Source organism: Saimiri boliviensis, chromosome 11 (assembly GCF_048565385.1).
Source record: "Saimiri boliviensis isolate mSaiBol1 chromosome 11, mSaiBol1.pri, whole genome shotgun sequence".
In the NCBI taxonomy this organism is placed as follows: Eukaryota; Metazoa; Chordata; class Mammalia; order Primates; family Cebidae; genus Saimiri; species Saimiri boliviensis.
Window position 1 is genome coordinate 41,681,056 of NC_133459.1, and position 5,872 is coordinate 41,686,927.

Sequence of the window (5,872 nt, forward strand, 5' to 3'; positions counted from 1 at the left end):
TTTTATAACATCATTTCATAGTACTATACATATAGCCTACTCAATTTATGACCAAATCGTGTTACGACCGGTCTGTCGGAACCAATCGTGGTCGTAAGTCGAGCACTAGCTGTATATCTTTCTCCATCTCTTTACTTCTGTATGTGTCTTTGTATTTAAAGTGGTATCTTGGCTGGGCATGGCGGCTCCCAGCACTTTGGGAGGCCAAGGTAAGTGGATCACCTGAGGTCAGGAGTTCAAGACCAGCCTAGACAACATGGTGAAACCCTATCTCTACTAAAAATACAAAAAGTAGCCAGCCATGGTGGCCGGCACCTGCAGTCCTAGCTACTTAGGAGGCTGAGGCAGGAGAATCACTTAAACTCAGGAGGTGGAGGTTGCAGTGAGCTGAAAGCATGCCACTGCACTCCAGACTGGGCAACAGAGAGAGACTCTGTCTCAAAAATAAAATAAAAGGCCAGTGCAGTGGCTCAAGCCTGTAATACCAGCACTTTGGGAGGCTAAGGCAGGTGGATCATGAGGTCAGGAGATCCAGTCCATCCTGGCTAACACAGTGAAACCCTGTCTCTACTGAAAATACAAAAAATTAGCCAGGTATGGTAGCACATGTCTATAGTACCAGCTACTCGGGAGACTGAGACAGGAGACTTGCTTGAACCCAGGAGGCAAAGGTTGCAGTGAGCTGAGATCACACCACTACTGCACTCCAGCCTGGGCAACGGAACAAGACTTTGTCTCAAAAATAAATAAAATAAAATAAAATAAAATAAAATATAAAGTGGGTTTCTTGTATACAGCATATAGTTGGGTCTTGTTTTTTGATTCACTCTGACCAAATCTCTGTCTTGTAATTGGCATATTTAGATCATTGATCTTTACATTGATTATTGATACAGCTGGATTAATATATACCATATTTGTTACTGTTTTCTATTCATTGACCTTGTATTTTTGTCTTCCACACATTTTCTTCCTTTTTGGTCTTAGGTGAGCATTTTATATGATTACATTTTCTCTTATTTTCAGCATACCAATTATACTTATTTATTATTATTATTTTTTAGATGGAGTCTCACTTTGTCACCCAGGTTGGTGTGTGGTGGTGCAATCTCAGTTCACTGCAACCTCTGCCTCCTGGGTTCAAGCGATTCTCCTGCCTCAGCCTCCTGAGTAGCTGAAATTACAGGCATGTACCACCACGCCCAACTAATTTCTTTTTTTTTTTTAATTTTAGTAGAGACAGGGTTTCACCATGTTGATCAGGCTGGTCTCGAACTCCTGACCTTGTTATCTGCCCACCTTGGCCTCCAAATATACTTACTTTAAAAAACTTTTTTAGGCTGGGCATGGCGGCTCATGACTGTAATCCCAGCACTTTGGGAGGCCGAGGCGGGCAGATCCCCTGAGGTCAGGAGTTGAAGACCATCCTGGCCAACATGGCAAAACCCCATTTCTACTAAAAGTACAAAACTTAGTCAGGTGTGGTGGCAGGCGCTTGTAATCCCAGCTACTCAGGAGGCTGACGAAGGAGAATAGCTTGTACCCGGGCGGCAGAGATTGCAGAGATCGCACCATCGCACTCCAGCCTGAACGACAAGAGCGAGACTCTCTGAAAAAAAAAAAAAAAAATTGTTTTAGTGATTGCCTTATAGTTTGCAATATACATATACACTAATCCCAGACCACTTTCAAATGACACTATCCTGCTTCGATAATGAAATATTCCTAATTCCTCCTTCCATCCCTTGTTTCACTGTATACATTTTGCTTCTATATAACTATAATCATTGTTGTTATTATTTTGAACATTCTCTTATTTGTTAGATTGATTAAGAATAAGAAGAATAAAAGTACACATTTTCTTTTTACTTGTTTTTTCTCTATTGCTCTTTCTTTATGTGGATTTGAGTTTCTGATCTATTATTATTTTCCTTCTCTCTGAAGAACATCTTTAAACATTTCTTGTAAATTAGGTTAACTGGCAACAAATTCCCTTAATTGTGTTTAAAATAGTCTTTGTTTCACTTTCACTTTTTAAAAAGCGAAGATAATTTTTATTTTGTTAGTATAATCAAGTACATAAATTGATTTTTTTTTTTTTCTTTTTTTGAGACAGGGTCTTGCTCAGTCATCCAGGCTGGAGTGCAGTGGCAAGATCTCGGCTCACTGCGATCTCCATCTCCCAAGTTCAAGCAATTCTCCTGCCTCAGCCTCCTGAGTAGCTGGGACTACAGGCACACACCACCACACACGGCTAATTTTTATATTTTTAGTAGAGATGGGGTATCACCATGTTGGCCAGGCATGTCTCAAACTCCTGACCTCAGGTGATCCACCAGCCTCGACCTCCCAAAGTGCTGCAATTACAGGTGTGAGCCACTGTTCCAGGCCACAAATTGATTTTCAAATACTAAAACAAGCTTGCATTCTTGAGATTAAACTCTATTTGGACTAGATGTATTAAACTTTATATATACAGCTAGATTTGTTAATTTTTTTTTTTTTTTTTTTTTTTTTTTTGAGACGGAGCCTCACTCTGTCACCAGATAGGAGTGCAGTGGTGCAATCTTGACTCACTGCAACCTCCACCTCCTGGGGTCAAGTGATTCTTCTGCCTCAGCCTCCTGAGTAGCTGGAACTACAGGCACATGTCACCACGCCCAGCTAGTTTTTGTATTTTTAGTAGAGACAGGGTTTCACCAAGTTGGCCAGGATGATCTGGATCTCCTGGCCTTGTGATCCGCCCACCTCGGCCTCCAAAGTGCTGGGATTACAAATAAGAGCCACAGAGCCTGCCTGCTTCCTTCACTTTTGAAGGAAAGTTTTCAGGATACAAAATACTAGGTTGGTGGGTTTTTTCCTCCCAATATTTAAAATATTCACTTCATCTCTTTTAGCATGCTTGGTTTCTGAGAACTCAGATGTAATGTCTTTGCTCCTCTATAGCTAAGTGTTTCCCTCATCTGCTTTCCTTTTTAAAAAAGTTATTCCTTTTCTTTTTGTTTTATTGTTTTATTTTATTTTTTTTGCCAGAGTACTGTTGGCTACCCTTCTGCTTTCATTCCAAGATGTTTTCTTTATCTTTGATTTTAGATTTTATGCAGTTTAAATATTATATGCCTGGGTGTAGGGTTTGGAGCTGTGTGTGTGTGCGTATGTGTGTGTGTATGAGAGAGAGAAAGAGAGAGAGAGACACACACACACACACAAACACACACACACACAGAGAGAGAAAGAAAGAGAGAGAGAGAGAGAGAGAGAGAGAGAGAGAGAGATTGAGTTTCCTGGATCTGTGGTTTGGTGTCTCACATTAATTTGGTGAAATTGCTGGGCCCGGTGGCTCACGCCTGTAATCACAGTACTTTGGGAGGCCGAGGTGGGTGGATCACCTGAGTTCAGGAGTTCAAGACCAGCCTGACCAACAGGGTGAAACTCCATCTCTACTAAAAATACAAAAAAGTTAGCCAGGCATGATGGCAGGCAAGTGTAATTCCAGCTACTGAGGGGGCTGAGACAGGAGAATTGCTTGAACCCGGAAGGCAGAGGTTGCAGTGAGCAGAGATCGTGCCATTGCACTTTAGCCTGGGTGACAGAGTCAGATTCCACCTAAAAAAAAAAAAATGGGTGAAATTTTCAGTTATTCTTGCTTCAAATATTTCTTTCGTCCTTTTTCTCCTTCAGATATTCTCATTATACATCTATCTTGTATAGTTGTCTCACAGTACTTGGATATTCTTTCTCATTTTTTTCAGTCTTTTATCTCTTTGCTTTTCAGTTTTGAAAGTTTCCACTAACATATCCTCAATCTCAGTGATTCTTTCCTCATCTGCGTCCCATGTACTAATGAGTCCATTAAAGGCATTCTCAAATTCGGTTACAGTGTTTTTTAATCTCTATCATTTAAAAAAAAATCTTGGGGGAGGGGTGGGGGGTGGGGAGGTGGGAAGAGATAGCATGGGGAGAAATGACAGATACAGGTGAGGGGACGGAAGGCAGCAAAGCACACTGCCATGTGTGTACCTATGCAACAATCTTGCATGTTCATCACATGTACCCCAAAACCTAAAATGCAATAAAAAAAAAAAAAAAAAAAAAAAAAAAAAAAATAAAAAAAAATCTTACTTAGACTTTTTTGTCTCTGCGTATACTACCCACCTTGCATGTTATCCACTTTTTCCATCAGAGCCCCCAACATATTAATTATAGTTGTTTTAAACTTTGAGGCTGATCATTTCAGCATTCCTGTCATATCTGAGTCTGGCTCTGACACTTGCTCTTTTTCCTCAAAGTGTGTGTTTTGCCTTTTTTTTTTTTTTTTCTTTTTTGGGACAGAGTTTCGCTCTTGTTACCCAGGCTGGAGTGCAATGGCGCAATCTCGGCTCACCGCAACCTCCGCCTCCTGGGTTCAGGCAATTCTCCTGCCTCAGCCTCCTGAGTAGCTGGGATTACAGGCACGAGCCACCATGCCCAGCTAATGTTTTGTATTTTTAGTAGAGACGGGGTTTCACCATGTTGACCAGGATGGTCTCGATCTCTTGACCTCGTGATCCACCTGCCTCGGCCTCCCAAAGTGCTGGAATTACAGGCGTGAGCCACCGCGCCCAGCTCGTGTTTTGCCTTTAATGCCTTGTAATTTCTCATTGAAAGCTACACGTAGGCTAGGTGTGGTGGCTCACTCCTATAATCCCAGCACTTTGGGAGGCTAAGGCAGGCAGATCACCTGAAGTCAGGAGTTTGAGACCAGCCTGGCGCCAACATGGTAAAACCTCGTTTTTACTAAAAATACAAAAATTAGCTGGGCATGGTTGCAGGCGCCTGTAATCCCAGCTATTTGGGAGGTTGAGGCAGGAGAATCGCTTGAAACCGGGGAGGCGGAGGTTGCAGTGAGCCAAGATTGTGCCATTGCACTCCAGCCTGGGGGATAAGAGTGAGACTTGGTCTAAAAACAAAAACAAAAACAAAAACAAAATGAAAGCCTCACGTGGTATAGTGGGGTTGGGGCTCAGAAACCGATACAACACAATCTGGAGCTTTGACGTGCCCAATTGAAGAAGACTCAAGGTCTCTCTGACCTTCCCTCATCTCCTGTGTCGGAATCCTGTGTCCCTCCCCAAGCACATGATTAGGTTGTTCTCTGAAGTTCCCCTATCTGCCTGAAGTCCAGTGCTGCCAAAGAAAACAATTACCTCCAGTCCTTTCTTCGAGTTTTCATTAACTGAACTCATATTACGGGAAAAAAGACCCAAGTCTGTCAATAAATCTAGACAGACTTTTGTCACAAACCATTGTCTGCTCTGCAGGCCCAATAGCGTTTGTCCGAGAAAATTGTACATTCTTCAAGCCCATCAAATTCACCTAAAAATCATTTCATATCCCCTCAAATCACGTATACTTTCCCATCTTCCTTTCTCCTAAGAAGAATGGTATATAGTCCTGGCTTTGGCAGCATATATACTAAAGTTGGTATGATACAGAGAGATTAGCCTGACCCCTGCGGTAGGATGATATGCAAATTCGTAAAGCATTCTATTTTTTTTTTTTAATTTAAAAAGTTTATGAAAATTTTTTAGGCCAGGCACGATGGCTCACGCCTGTAATCCCAGCACTTTGGGAGGCCGAGGCGGGTGGATAATCTGAGGTCAGGAGTTCTGGACCAGCCTGACCAACATGGAGAAACCCAATCCCTACTAAGAATACAAAAATAAGCCAGGCATGGTGGCGCATGCCTGTAATCTGAGCTATTCGGGAGGCTGAGGCAGGAGAATTGCTTTAACTCGAGAGGCAGAGGTTGTGGTGAACCGAGATGGCGACCTTGCACTCCAGCCTGGGCAACAAAAGCTAAAACTCTGTATCAAAAACAACAACAACAACA

At 42.2% G+C, this 5,872-nt stretch overlaps 1 non-coding gene across 1 annotated transcript; it reads left to right on the forward strand.

The window, feature by feature from the left end:
• Nucleotides 1–5,434: 5,434 nt before the first annotated feature.
• On the forward strand, nucleotides 5,435–5,536 carry LOC120366172 (U6 spliceosomal RNA). Its single transcript, XR_005580919.1, has one exon. It is a non-coding gene; the product is annotated as a U6 spliceosomal RNA (small nuclear RNA).
• Nucleotides 5,537–5,872: the final 336 nt, after the last annotated feature.